Genomic DNA, 16,198 nt, shown 5'->3' on the forward strand with positions numbered 1-16,198 from the left:
AGCAAACTGGCAACTCCAATGAAGATGTTCGATGAACTCCTCAGGTAACAAACTGCCAACTTCAATGAACGTGTTTGATGAACTACTCTGGCAACTTCAATGAACTCCTCAGGAAACACTTTGCTGGTCAGCCGAAGAAGAGAAGGTCCTCTATCTGCCTTGCTTAAAAGTCTTCAACTGATTGGATTAAATCCAGCTGACTGCATTCTCTCATTGTGGAAGACACGCCATTCACTGACATCATCAGTCATAGCTGTAGCCAATTGACTGATGTTTAATAAACCAGCCACAAAACATCCTCAAAGCAACAGTTAGGCCAGTGCTGTTTGATCAGACAGCGGTGGTACCATTACTTGGCCAACTTGACACATGAACCTAACCATCACAGATGGAAAGCAAAACGTAAAAGCTGATAAACGATATAATAGCAGGAGCATCTAACATATTGGGGCAAGGTGTATGGAGTATCAGGCTTTTAGTAACACTGGCCTACAACTTAAAAGAAGTAACTTTAAAAGAAGTGAATGCTCACTGAAAACATTCAATGTTTTCATTGAATGAAATGAAATGTCTAAAGTAAAATATAACAATTTCATTCTTATCCCCTAAGTTCCTATACCATAGTTGCAATCTCTATGAGCACATGGATGTGTATAATTTAGGACTTTGCACATGCACAGTTGTCTGTGAGTATGTATATGTGTATATGTGCGTATAGGAAAAATATGCAAGAATATATTCAATTTTTCACAATGAAACCTGACTATAGGTAATGCTGAGCAAAAAATTGCTTTTTTCCTCCACTCAAAATGGCATGGGTATCCTCCTACATCAGAATTTTACATTCTGCTGGCTGCTCCAAGTTGTGAAGGTGCCTCCTTTTATTACGCCATCTCCCATATCTATAAAATAGATAAAATATAAATTTTCCATTTTTTCTTTCCTAAAAGCAATGCAATGATAAACTTCTAAGTGGGAGAATTTCTACAGGAAAAATTCTGCAAGGGGAATTTTGGAATCAGTTTGTTTATATATTTCAAATCTTGGTAGGAGATGCTACAGTGTTCTCTAATTTGCATTTCCACCAATTGTGTATGTTTCTCAACACCGTCACATTCACTGATTATTGCTTTTTTTAAAAAAAAAAGTGATTGGGACATTTTTAATTGTGATGTATTCAAATATATTTCTTAATCACCAATATAGTTTGACTCTTCTTATATGTTTTTTGACCTTACTTATTTCTTCTTTAATGGACTACTATTTTGCTTTCCTTTTAGCAATTAATTGTGGCTGTAGTTTGCCATAAATACTTTTTAAAATATGTATTTAGACTTGTCATTATTTTATGTTGTGATATCCAGGCCATATATCTTGCTTAGAAAAGAGCCTCTCAAACAAAGAAATGAAAACTTTCTATTAATAATGTAGTTTCCTTTAATATTTTATATGTAGATTTTTTTACCTAATTAGTGAGTTTGGGGCACATTTCTTTCTTTTTCCCCCTAGTTATTAATCAAGCCATGTCTGCCCTTAATAACAAGGAGGTGCAATATCCTCCTCTTTATCCTTTCTCATATGAAATACTCAAGAACACTAGAAGGGCACTCAGTCCTACATTGGCCCCATAGGTATAAAGAGATCAGATGGTTTACACTCATATTTTTAGTCATTAAAATATACATATGTCAGTTTGGATGGATCCAGAGGGTCTTCCAGTTTCAACCACACAAACTGTTTAACTAATTGTGACCCATAAACAACTCAGAAGTTCTTGAGGTGGTGTCCCCTTCACCCCTAATGAGTTCCCTTTCATGACCTCTTCTGACCCTCCCTGCTAGCAGACCTTGGTCAACAGCCATGAGCCCATGTTATTGGAACTATAAGTCTTCAAATCTCAGAGATCAGGAACTTATGTCTGTACTTCCCTTCCCAGAATATCCCTGTGTTTTTTTATGCAAGTTATAAACTTCTTGTGTATATTCGTACACTGCTCTTCCTCTGTGCCATTTAATTATTCTAACTGTACAGCATGTTTCCTGTCTGCCAGAGCAATCCCACCACTCTGAGTCATCTATTTTCAACATGTTCATGGTTTTTCTCATTCATCTTCCAGATAAACCTTGGAAATAGCTGACCAATTTTCTTGCTAAATTGTTTATGATTTTGACTAGCGTTGCAATGAATATAGATTCATTAGACATATACCTGGCATTATATTTTTGGCATTTTTTTCAGTTCTTCAATAAATTCATTATGTTTTTTCACAAAAGTCTTATATATTTCATGTTAAAAACATTCCTGTATATTTTATAGTTTATTTTTCCATTAATGGGACCTTTTGTCATCTAGTATTTGCTTATTGATTATCACAGACGACTGTGTGTGTGTGTGTGTATGCATGTGTTAGAACTCCAACTAGTTTTAATAATGGTGTATTTGAAAGTCTTACATTTTTTATGTGGAAGTCATACAATCTACTTATTATTTGTGGTAGGCCTTTATTCCCATTTCATATAAATCTAGAGTTACTGATTGTATAATTTTTCCAATATATTGGATTAAGTTCTGGAATCTTAAATAACTTTTAGGAAATTTTTTATTTCATTTACATTTTCAAATATGTAGAATAAAATTCCTGACAAAGTAATTTTTAAAATCAACTCTGAATCTTTGTTTATGTTCCTTTTTTATACTCCTAATTTTCTCCTTTCTTTTTTATATCAGAATTAACAGATGTTATTCTTTTTTGATTATCAATTAGGTTTTTTTGCTTTTAGTTTCCATCCTTTTATGGGAAAAGTATGATAACTAAACTTCAGACTAAGATTCCTCTTACGGTTGTAGGTTCCAATCCAGGGTATCCCATTGCATTTTTGTTGTCCTGTCTTCTCAGTCTCCTCTGTTTGTGACAGTTTCTCATTCTTTCCTAATTTCTAGAGCTTTAACAGTCTTGAGGCCTAGTAGAGAGATAGCCTGTTGAATGTCCACTAATCTGGGTCTGTCTGTTGTTTTCTCATGACTAGATTTAGGTTAAGAGTTCTTGGAAAGACTAACACAGAGATGAAGTGCCCTTCTCATCATGTCATAGCAGGGAGTACATGATATCCACATGGCATCACTGGTGATGTTAACCTTCATCATTTGGTTAAGGTAGTGCTTGCCAGAATTCTCCACAGTAAAGTTACTATTTTTCCCTTTCCTTAAACTATGCTTCGGAAGATATCACTAAGACCAGCTCACCAGCAATAGGGAGGAGTGGAGAGGGAGTGGAATTTAAGGTGCACCTCCTAGCTGGGGAGAATCTCCATATATTACTTGGAATTCTTCTATAAAAGACTTGTCACTTCTTCCTCATTTTAATAATTCATATTTTATATTTATTGATTTCTTTCGTTTTCTTCCATTGACTACTGACTTCCCAAAATATCTCCAGAAATATCATTAAACAAAGCTTAAGTTTATTAGCCCAAAAGCTGTAAGAAAGAATGCCACCTTGATAGTCTTAGTGTGGTGTTTCAGAAAGGGGAAGTCAGAGGAAGATGTTGATTAGGTTTTAGTGTCTGGACTGGGTGATTTTAAGGTAAGTCTTGCAAAGAGAGGAACTGGTTGGGCTCAAGCAGATTTTATGAAATAAGCTTTGAATTGATGGACATCAGGAGGGGAGAGTACTGAACTAAGTATTGGTGAACAAGCTGTTAATCTTGATTTTATAAGGTATTTTAGTTGGTTCACAGTCTTATCTTCCAAGATCAGGTATTTCTTGGAGCAAATATTTGAGTTATTTTTGCTGCTTCTCATTGTGGTTTAACAGAAGGACAAAAAACATTGTGACTAGAAATTATGTTTTTTGTTGTTGTTGTTGTTTTTTTGCTAGCTTCCTGAGGTGGATGCAGAGTTCATTTATTTAAGGCTTTTTGTTTAAAATAAGTGAATTAATGCTGTAAAATATGTTTGAATATGATTTTGAAATTCATTTCATTTGATATGTATGAGGTTCATTTCTTAAGTAATCTATAGTTTGAGTTTTAATTTCCTCTTTAGCACAAATAAAAGCATTCATTTTTATTTTCAAGAGGTTAATTAATTTTGACTATCTTTTGCCTTTGACCTCTAATTCTGTTCTGTTGTCTTCTATTAATATAACATGTATGATTCTATTGATTTATTCCACAGAATTCTGCTTGATTCTATTGATTTATTTTACTTATAGCATCTTTATAAATAGACTATAGTGTTATGGTTAATTTTGTTTGCCAACTTGGCTAGGTTATGGTACCAGATGTTTGGTCAAACAGTGGCCTAGTTATTGCCATGGAGGTATTTCATAAACGTGATTAGCATCTACAATGAATTGACTTTAACTAAGGTGATTACCCTCAATAATGTGGGTATACCTCATCCAATCATTTGGGGGTTTTAGGAATCAAAAGGAATTCTACCATAAGACTATATTCTCTACTCTGTCCTCAGTTTCCAGCCTAAGGAATCTGGACTCAAGAGTTCAGCATCACTCCTCCCAGAATTTCCAGCCACGGAATTCACAAGGACTTTTCAGTCCTCACAATCATGTGAGCCAATTCTTAATATATGTAAATATATATAACCAATCTCTGGAGAACCCTGATGACACATATTGGTATTTTAGAAAAAAAATCTATATTATCTGTTTTCTGAAATTTTTTTATATATCAAATTACTTTGTGAAATTTTATTTCCAATAGTTTTGCTTTACATGTTCTGCAGCTATGCTTTTCAGTATATTCAGTTATGGTTATATCTTCTTAGTGGATTGTACCCTTGCCTTTTTGTTCCAGGTATTTCTCCTCTAGCTCCATGCCTCACCTTTGCTGCCTAACTCACCACTGCTTCTCATAAGGATTCGCAGGAAAACAACATCTTTGTTTTCCACCAGCAAGTACTCAGGTTTCTCTACTGGAGAAGCTGCAGTTTTCTAAAGCAGTCAAATCTCATCCCATTAACAACAACAAAAAAAATACCAGATGTCAGTCTACAGAGTTGTACCACTATCCATATTTTTCATGATTATACAGGGCTTTTTTACTTCTTATCATGAAGAGTCTGAAATAGCTTTTCTGATATTGAAGTCTGCTTTCTATTTGCCTAGTTATATGGCTTATTCAAATTATTTTCCTGAATAACACAGTCTGTCAAGGAATATCCAAGTTACCTCTATTTCAAAACAGAAACCTGCTCATTCCTTTGAAACATTCCAAGTTTGGCTGCAGATTCTACCCTCTTCTTCAAGATTTCAAAGAATCTAGAGGCCACAACAGAGTTCAGTTTCAAACTACTGGTCATATTCTCCCAAAACTTTCTGGAATAAAGAAGCTTCTCTGAAACTTCTTCCAAGACCAGGGAGCCATTTAATATAGTAATCAAATTCCTAAATCAGAAGAAGGTGACATCCAGTCCAGTTCTTGTTCTGCAATTTATTATGAGTCCTTAAGAAATTTACTTAATTTCTTTATCACTAAATTTATTTAAATACAAAATGAGAATATTGCTAGGACTTACCTTCTATCATTGTTGCCAGGATTAAATGAGATAAGATCTGGAATGTGTTTTGCAGGAACTTGGCGTAGAATGAGGGTTCAATACAAGGTAGCTATTATTAGTAATGGAAGCTCAGTCTTGAGAAGATAAATATGTTTCCTGCTTGCACATCTTGTTCCAAGGATCATTACTTTTTTCCTGGGCAGAGATCACTGTTACATCTAAAAACAGGGGCCAAAGACCTATTAGTGTCTGAGAAAGCACATGGGGTAACAGAAGACAGGGTACAGGAAGCAGGTGCTGCATGATCCACTTAATTCTGATGGATGGCATGTGTCTGGCCTAAGGCTATTTTTAACACACCCAGCAAAACTGTGGCAGATTGTACTCTGTAGACTCTTAAAGGCACTCCCAGTGCCTGCCAGGTTCCAGGACCAATGCGATCTCAATGCAAATTATATGTTGTCCTTTGTGGTCAAGGATCATGTTTAATTATGGCCAAAATCCCTTGCAGATTTTTTTTAAATAAAATGTTTCATTTCACTATCAATCTATCCATTCTAAGCAAACAGTATAAAATGTATGGCTAGTGCTAAGCACTGAAATTTTTGAGAGTTGGCTGCTGCCTCACATCAGCAAAGTGTGATAAGCAATCATGTGTGTGCACAGTAGTGCCTCTTGTGTAGCTTTGTCTTTGTGGGAAAAAAAGAATATAACTGTTGCTTCACTTCTACCTTCCAAATCTCACACAACATGTCCACCTGGATCTTTGCAGGGAAGGTAATTCTGGGAAACATTGTTCTAGTTTAGCAGAACTGATCCAGTGGAAACCACCACACCTTCCAACTGAATGTCTTTTATGCACTTCAAACTCAACATCTCCGAGCATAATTTTTTTATTTCTGTTGTTTTTTGGGCTCAAACTTTGTCTTCCAATGTTCCTCAATAGAGAAAATGGCACTGTCATTTATCTAGTTTCTCAAGCTTGAAACCTTGCAATCAATTTTGATCCCTCTCTTTATCTCAAATCTCATATCTCTTCCCTCAGAAAATTGTAATCAGAGTAAGGTGATCAGAAGTGTCTTGGGCATATGTTCTTATTTTCACCATTCTCACCACTTCCTCTAACACCACCATCCCAATAAGTCATTATCATATCCAATCCAGACAACTTCTGTAGCCTCCTAACTTGTCTCGTTGCTTACTCTCTTCAACTTTCAGTCTATTCTCCACACAGCAACAAGAATGAAACTTCAGAATAGAAAAGCAGATGACGTTGTTTCCCCTCCCTGATCAAGACTTTTCAATAATTTTCCGTCACACTAAAATAAATTCCAAGTTCTTATTATGGCTTATCAGTCACTCCTTGGTCTTATCTCTGGCTTCCTCTGTGTCTTTGTTTCCAACCATTCTGTTAGTTGCCCACTTCAGACCAGCCACAGTGATCCCCTGGCTATTCTCCAAGCACTCCGAGCACACTCCTGTCTCAGGATATTTGTTCTTGCTATTTCCCCTCCCTGAAAAGTGCTTTCTCCATAGTCTTGGATGGCAGGTTGACTCATTTACTTCATTCAGATTTCTGCTTTGTTCCATTATCAAAGTAGCCTCTCTGCTGCTCATATCATATGTCTGTTCCTAAGAGTAGTCTGTTGTTGTTGTTTTCCTTAAAACAACATTGCATGTCTTTATCATACTATACTGCTCTATTTTCCTTCAGAACATTTAGTACTCCCCAATATCTTGTAATGCCTATTTTTATTTATTATTATCTACCATCCATACTAGAATGCAAGCTCCATGAGTGTGAGGCTAGATCTGTTATTCACTCTTGGGTTCCCGGCACTTGTAAGACAGTCTGATCCATTGTAGGCTCTCAGCAAATGGATTTTCTATTTATTTCTTGGTTTGGGTTAGTTTTTCTCTTTCTAGTGACTGAAGTACCCTCTGTTGAGGGCCCTTGTGGAAACTGTGCTGATGTGATTTCATTAGATATACTTTCGCAGCATTTGTACTTCAGTCTTAGATTTGCCCACATACAAAGTTTTCAGTCTTTCACATTTGCCCTATGAACAAGAAAGAAGAAATGACAAGAACCCACCCTTGAGGCTAATGAACAGGAGCAGGAGAAACTTATAAATCTAGAGCAAATGTAGCCAAAAGCATCTTCATATTTACCACTGAAGCAGCCATCATGCAGGTGATAAACTAGTGACCATCATCTTTATTGGAAGTCACCTTTTTTTCCCGAAAGTATAATAAATGCTTAATTTTAGGCCCCTAAAATATATGTGATTATTATTTAATAAATAGAATGTGTCAGAATTTTATCTACATATTAGGGAGACAAGGTTGAAGGACAAGTGAAATTTAATTTATGAAATGTTTTTGGAGGTATGAAATAGATGGTAATAAATGATATAAAACTTAACATGTTCGTAGTATTTTTCTCTTATTATCTTAGGAAGTTTGCCAATTTGGAATTTTCAGTAAGAGATAAATTATGCTCTGTGTTTTCTCCCATGTCTCCCCATGCAATGAGGTGACAGAAATTTCAAATTGAAATGCACTTTGAAGTTAGCAGAACAGAGGAGTCATCAATTTAAAGGTTTTCCCCTCTTTTTCTTTCTACTGTTCCTCAGGTCATTTTATGCCCTGGATCATTCAATTTCCTCTTTCTTCAGTCTCCATCATTCATCTAACTTCTCCATTCTGGCATTTCACCTTTGCTTTCCTCCCATTAAACCCACTAAAAAGCCCACAAATCATGGCCTCCAGTGAATGATTTATCTTCTGTACTTCAGTTTCATCATCTATAAAATAAAAATACTACCCACCTTTTATGTATTTTACAAATATAGTATGGCATAAAGCAAGTAATGTATGTTAGGAATGAAGGAAGATGCTATGCAACTATCTGAAGGTAAGAAAAATTGAGGAAACTAGATCACCGTAAGAGTCCAACAGTAATAGAGCAAGAGAGGCAAGCAGGGAGCATAGCAAAAAGGATAAGGAGCGAATACTGGAAATGGGTGTTGGAAACAGTGACTGTATATGATAGTTTAATGTATCAGAAATTAATGGGACATCTTGTGCAACTGCAAGAAAAGCACAAGTAAATAGTAAACACAATACTTTGCTCATTAGGGAGAGTTAGGCACTGTGATAAGCTGCATATATTTCATTATATATGTGTATTGAAAATTGGTTAGTAAAAGCATGGGGTGACTTATTTACAGAGTTATGAATTAGAATTAAAGATTGCTGTTGCTGTGTTGCATTTAAGTGGAATTGCATTGTGATTAGGCTAATAGATTAAGACGTAAGCGCAAAATCTATTGAAAGTTTAATCTCTCACCGTTATCAAAGTTGTAAGTGAAATGAACAAGAAATAATAGACAACCAGAAACAACCAACTACTAATCCTAAGGGATCTTGTGTAAGCAAACAGTATGAGTTGCTCAGAACAGGAATATGGATGACTCAGGGTAGAAGCTCATCTTCTGGACCAAGGCTGTGACTTGTTTTCATGCTTCTCAAACCAGATGGGCCAGGTGCTCCTCTCTTTCAGTAGAATTTAGCTGAGAAAATCCCGAGGACAGTTGAAGAAATCTGCAAAAGCCCAAATAAGACATGAATAGAAATCTGATTCTTTCAGAATTAGCTGCTAACGGACTTGAGACTACTGCCCCTCCCCAAAGAGAAATGCACTAATGCAATTCCTCCCACTTATTGTGGGACTAGGAAGAGGTAACTAATTCTTTGTGAAAAGGATAATTATAACCCTCCTTCCAACTATTACACTCAGTTATTGGTCTTTAGGGTACAAAGAAGTAAATTCCAAGAAAATAAATTAAAATCAGTTCTCTATTTTAGACACTAGTTAGGTTAAAAAGCTATGCCTCTATTATGCCAGGTTACATGGTGCTGTGTAACCCAAAAAAAGATGTTTTTAAACTTAGTCCATTCCTGGGGGTGTGAACCCATTGAAAATAGGACATTTGTTGAGGTTACTTCAGTTACAGTATGGCCCAACTGACTCAGAATGGGTCTTAATCTTATTACTGAAGGGCTTTTAGGGAAAACCACAGAAAGAGAGAGAGCTAGAGAAAACAGCCTGAAGCTGAACTTTAGTGGAACCCAGAAAAGAAGGGAGGAGCCAGGAGAAGCTGTCAAGTACATTGCCATGTGGCAGAAAAGCCAAGGACTCAAGCTTACTGGCAGTGAGCTCTAGGGCACCAGAGTCTTTTGAGAGAAAGCAATCCCTTGATGATGCCTTGATTTTGGACTTTTCCTAGCATCAAAACTGTAAATTAATTAATTCCCATGGTTTAGGTCAACACATTGCATGGTTTTTGATTTAGCAGCACGGAAACTAAAACAACAGGGGTCTAAATTCCAAATTCCTGGAAACGGTAGTCTTTTATTTTATTGACTATTACCAATTAATGTTTTCCTCCTAGAAAATGATTGTTAAACAGTTAAGACTAAACTTAAACATGAGACAGTGAAAAATCACAGAATCCTTTTTTTGGTTGTCCTACAAGAAATGAAAGATTCATATAAACAGAAAAAAACAAGTAACTAAATATGTCAAGTTTTATCTGAAAATTTATATTGTATAGGGTTGCTTGATGTGGGGGTGGAATTTATAGCTATGATCCAGAAGGTATAGAAGCACAGGTATAGTGATAAATGGCAAGATAAAATAAACATAGAAACGGTACAGAGTGGTATACTAAAGTGGACTGCTTTAGGTTAAGTGATCAGAGAATCTATTTCTGAGCATGTAATAATTATATTTAGACCTGAATTATAAGATCTGACAGAATAATATTCTAATTGGGGGAGTGATATTGATAAGGCCTGAGTACAGAAACTAGCAAGATTTTAAGAAGTAGGAGAAAAGTAAAAAAGCCAGATAATTGAGTTTAATTGAGTGGGCAAAGCAAGAATGGAATGACATAGTATTGGGAAGTAGGTAGAAACTAAATCATACAAGGCGTTGTAGAACAGCGTAAGAGTTTTATTTTATGTGCAATGTTGTAGCAGTTGTCTACTGCTCTGTAACATACTACCCCAAAACTTTTGCTCACAGACTTGCAATCTTCCATGTAGCATCAGCTGAAGTGGTTAAACTGTAGAATGAAAGATTCAAGGTGTCTTACAAGAATGGCAAGTTAGTACAGGGTGTTGGATGGGAGTTTAGTCGGGACTTTAGGTTCTTCTTCACATGGGACTCTCCACAACAGGCTTCTTGGCTTCTTCAACATAGTGACTAGGTTTTTAAGAGAAAGTATCTGACATGAACTAGAAAAATACATCAGATTTTTGACCTATCCTAGACAGTCATTTAGTACTAATTGTCACAAATACAGCCCAGGCTCAGGAAAAAAGGAACACATCTTGACAAGTGGTTAATGAAAGTTGTATTGTAAGAATAAGTGTGATGGGTGCTCTCGTTGCAGCCATCTTTGAAAAATATGATCTGTTACAGCTACAGCCCACAATTATTTATACCACACCCCTTCTTGATGACCAAAATGTCTCATACCATAGTTACATCAGCTCCAAGTCCAGAATTTCATCATCTAAATCAGATCTGGGTATAGAAAACACTTATTTGGTTCAGTTCCTCAAGTATAGCTCCTTGATCACTCTTTCTCATGATGTGAAGACATGTGAAACATGTGACCTAAAGAGACAATTTTTCTGTTCCCCAGAATAACCAAAATAAAATGGTGGGAGAGGTGGTAGGTAACTTTCATAAACACTCCCATTCAAAATGTGGGAGGGGGTAAAGGGAAGGCACACAGTATACTATCACTGGCCCATATCAATTCTGAAATCCAAAATCCAGCCAGGCACATGTTGTCAGTTCTTTGAATAAAGGTCAGTCCTACTCCCTGGGGACTTTTTCTCCATGGCTCCTTCCTTGACTTGCTGAGCCATTGGGTCTGTCCTTCTCAAGATTTTTATAAGCCTTGTTGTATAATGGAGAGGATAGTTTATGCTAAGGGGATGACTCAGGGTGGGGCTGGTCTAACTGTCAGTCATTCCATTACCCTAAGGAAACTGAGTTTGCAACTGAGTAGCCTCCCTAAGCCTGTTTCTTACTTATAAAGATTTGGAGGTCGAGTGCCTTTTTTGTTTGTGTGCATTCTTTCCTATTTTTTTTTAATTAGAGAAACTGGAGTTTTACAGAAAAATCATGTAGGAATAACAGAGCTCCCATATATACTATCCTCCACACAGTTTTCCCTATTATTAACACTTTGCATTGGTATGGTATTTTTACTACAATTGATGAAACAATATCATTACAGTTATGCTACTAACTATGCTCCATAGTTGACATCAGGGCTCAATGTTTGTATTGTGCAGTTTATGGTAGTTTGGAACTGTTATGTACCCCCAGAAAAGGCCATGTTCTCTCAATCCATTCCTGTGGGACTTTTTGATTAGGTTATTTCAATTGAGATGTGACCCACTTCATTCAAGGTGGGTCTTAATCCTCTTACTGGAGTTCTTTATAAGAGGAAAAATCACATACAGAAGCTAAGAGATTAAACTAAGAGAAGCCCACAGAAAAAAGCCTGAAGAAGTTTAGAGAAAAAGTCACACATGGAGAAACCAGAAGCTGAAGCAACAAAACCCGAGAGAGAAGGATCAGCAGATGTTGCCATCCGCCTTGCCATCAGACAGAAGAACTCAAGCTTGCTGTGACTGGTTTTCAGAGAAGGTATCATCCTGTTGAATGCCTTAATTGGGACATTTTCATGTCCTTAGAACTATAAATTTGTAAACCAATAAATCCCCATTTCTGGTATATTGTCTTCCAACAGCTTTTCCAAACCAAAACTTAGTTCTAATGTTATTTAAGTTTTTTATTCTGGGAATATATGCGCAACCAAAAATTTCTCATTTCAACTTCTTTCAGATATACAAAATGTTTAATTGTTACAGAGTTTCTCTTTGAGGTCAAGGAAAAGTTTTAGTAAAGAATGGTGGTGATAGTAGCAAAATATTGTTTCTTTCCTTTTATTACAAGCCAATACAATCTCTTTAACAAATTTTGTGGGTTTCCCATGATTCAGTTTATAATTCACTCCACTAGACAGAGAAAAACCATAACCAAAACTCTCATTATGATAAGCTTTTTTTTCTTGACTTCACCATGAGAATGATGTGGGACAATATTCTTGAGATTTTTATAAGCCTTGTTGTATAATGGAGAGGACAGAAAAGCACCCTGTTATCATTCTTAGGCCTTTGTATTGAAAGGTCTATGAAGAACAATCATAGATATTTTTGAGGTCTTAACAAAGGATTGCACAGTGCAATGAATGAGCTATTTTCCCTTAAGGTGGTTCTTAATTTGAGCATCTTTTGCCATGTACAGAGACTGAGAACAAGAAACTGATTTTCAAACTAAGTGCAGTATATTAAAGAGGATGGCTGGTCTTTTCCCCGGGTTTCTGGGAAGGAACCCCTGCATCCTTGGAATTTCTTGTGATGGGAGTGTCTTTATTATTCATAGTGGGCCCCAGACCACATCTTGATAGTTTATGCTAAGGAGATGACTCAGGGTGGGGCTGGTCTGTCTGTTAGTCATAGAGTGGGGGACTGGCTACACAGAAAGGCCAACTATGTGATTAGGGAATTGGGACTTTGAGTCATATCATATCAGCCCCAATTCTGAGGAAGGGAAGGGTACTGGAGGTCAAGTTTAACCACATGAATATTGATTCCATCATTCACGCCTATTTTATGAAATCCCACAAAATCTCTGGACACCTGAAGCTCAGAGAGATTTCATGATTGATAATACACATGGATGTACCAGAAGGGTGATGCATTCTGACTCCATGTGAAGAAGACATGAAAGCTTTGCTCTCTCCCAGGACTTGTTCCAGGTGTCTCTTCTTATTTGGAGATATAGACTCCCACTTTTCAGCGGTAGGAATATCAAGTCATATTAGAAGGAAAGAACATGGGATAGGAGATTTTTTTGCAGCCAACTTAAAAAAATAAAATGTTTCCAAATGAGAAGAAATCAAACGGTTTTGAGCAAGATCAGGAATGTGATCAGATTTTTATTGAAAATGATCATTCTGTCTACCATGTGAAAGATAGTTTAATGTTTTGTATGTCTGGAAATAAAGAGAATGTTAAAGAGGCTACTATAGTGTAGGAGAGAGATGATGGTGGCTTCCACTAGGAAGAAGTAGAGATAAATACAATATTGGGGATATGTTATAGAAGAACAATCAGGGGAAGCAGAATAGATGCAGGCATTGAAAGAAAGAGTGGAATCAAGAATTATTTCTAAATTTTGCAATTGAGAAATTGGATCAATTATAACCCTATTTCCTGAGATGAGAAAAACTAGGGAATGAACAAGTTTTAAGTCCTCTTCTACCTGGAGAAGAGATCAAGAACAGCTTTGAAAGTGTTAGGTTTGAGTTCCTTAATAAATATTCAAGTGGATATTAAATTTATTTTCCAGAAACATAATACCTCCAGATTGTTTCTATGCCAGATAAGCCCTGAAACTTAGACATACTAGTTTCTCCCAGAGCATCCACCAGTTGCATTCCCCTATCCCATAATGTTGATACCTGTTTTCTACATGAAGAAGTTAGAATAGTCATTGCCCAAATATCCCTGAAGATTGAGAAAATGATCAAATGAAAAGGAGGAGTTATAACAGAGAAGTTAGGATTTAACAAATGACTATGACTACTGAATCACTATATACATATTTCTTTTCAGTTTCTAGTGTATTAGAACAGCCAGAAGGAAACACCTTAAGTTATGGAACTGTAACCCATAGTATACCTTGAAGTTTACTCTATAACCACCTGTTAAACTGTGTTTTTAAATTTATCACTTTTCCGTATATAATATTTCACAATAAAAATTTTTTTAAAAATATTCAAGTAGGCCCATGGTGTGTATACATATATATGGTTGAAATTCAGGGGAGACATAAGGGCTAGATTTGCAAGTGGCAGGGGGAGAGGAGGTCATAAACATGTAAATGTCATGATCCCGGATGAAATAAAGCAATTAGAGGATGTACATAGAAAAGAATGGGCACACCCAAATCTTGGAACATTCTAATATTAGGATGTTGGTTACTGGAATGAAAGCCAATGAAAGATACAGATAAGGAGCAACCAGTGGTGGTGGGGAATATCCAAAATGTCTATTACTGTAGAAGCAAAGACAAGTGTTTTGGTTACTATGGCTGTGTAATAAAAACACCCAAAATTTATATCACTTAAAAAGGACAAAAACATCATTTAGCCTGTGAATCAGCAACCTCAGCAGAGCTCTGTTCTACTCTGCTCTATTATGTATCAGCTGGGACAGCTTGAAGACAACAAGCTAAAATCACATTCATGTGAAGGCTCACTCACTCAAGTATCTGGTGCCTTTGCTGGAAAGATTCACAACTGAGAACTGGGATAGCTGGTGTTCCTAGACCATCTCTATTGCTATGTAGTTACCTCCATGAAATCTTTTCAGGATGGTGGCTTCAGGGTAACTAGACATCTTATATATCAGCTCAAGGTGCCCAAGGTGTGTGTCCCAATAGAGAGCCAATGTCACCTTTTATGACCTAGCCTCACAATTCATTCAACATTAAGTCCACCACAGTCTATTGGCTGAGGCACTTTCAAAGGTCCACCCAACTCCAAGGGGAGAAAACACAGACCATCACTCAATGGAGGAGTATCAATGTTACTTTTTTGGAGGATCTTATGGGATGGGACATACATTGGTACAATCATCTTTGGAAAATACAATCTGCAAAACAAGTATATTAAAGAAGGCTGGTATTGGATTTCACAACAAGTGAAGTGTATTAAGAAAAGCAGTATTGGGTTTCACTATGAATCTAATAAGTTGAATCTATAATAGTGGGCACTGGGTATAGCACCTTTTATAGGTCAGTGATAACTTTGGCATGAGCAAAGTCAGAGGAGGTAAGCTTATGAAAATACTATTGGGAAGGATGAATAAAGAAGGTGGTGAGAGCAGTGATTATAGATGAAATGTCTGAGAAAGTTTTCTGTTAATAGGAGATAAGAAATAAAGTAGAAACTGGAATGATGGTGAAAAAAATATGGTTTTGTGAGTTTGAATAATATATAGATGAAAATCTGGCCCAAGGAACTAGCAGCATCATTTTGGATTCATGTATTTGTAAGTTTAAAATTAAGATGGCAGCTATCAAAGGCAAGATCACACAATTATTCCCTCATTTTAATCATGTCTCCCCTTCTAATTATCTGAAGCAAAACTCCTCTCTTCTCCAATTTAACTCATCTTCACTCTGCTAACTCCTTAGTGTCTGCATTTTGCAAAATTTTAGCTGAAAGAATACTAATTGGTAGTCAGCCAAATTAGATTTTGGTCCTTGGTCTGCTACTGAATTAGGGCTGACAACTCAATTTTGTTGGTCTTCAATTTCTTCGTCTTTTGGAGCAGCATGTTTGTACTACCTGATAATGGTGATAAAAATAATATCTTGTATTTATATAACAAAGGAAACTTTTAACAACATTGTTAGATCCATCCCTTTTTGTTCTAAATTATTAGGCTCTAAGGGAAGGTGTAAATGTAAGATAAGACTAAATTCATACTTTTCATTACTTTATATTTAACTTTATAT

The 16,198-nt window shown here is 36.2% G+C and overlaps 1 long non-coding RNA gene across 1 annotated transcript in view; it reads right to left on the minus strand.

Moving 5' to 3' along the window:
* Nucleotides 1–267: 267 nt before the first annotated feature.
* The window catches only part of LOC119538502, a 289,526-nt gene continuing 273,595 nt past the window's right edge, over nucleotides 268–16,198 (minus strand). Inside the window, exons 4-6 of the long non-coding RNA XR_005217564.1 lie at nucleotides 8,873–9,126; nucleotides 5,539–5,738; nucleotides 268–902 (exon numbers count right to left, since the gene is read on the minus strand). This is a non-coding gene — a long non-coding RNA (uncharacterized LOC119538502). The remainder of the gene's footprint in view (nucleotides 903–5,538; nucleotides 5,739–8,872; nucleotides 9,127–16,198) is intronic.

The sequence above is a fragment of the Choloepus didactylus genome, chromosome 1 (assembly GCF_015220235.1).
Source record: "Choloepus didactylus isolate mChoDid1 chromosome 1, mChoDid1.pri, whole genome shotgun sequence".
Classification (NCBI taxonomy): Eukaryota; Metazoa; Chordata; class Mammalia; order Pilosa; family Megalonychidae; genus Choloepus; species Choloepus didactylus.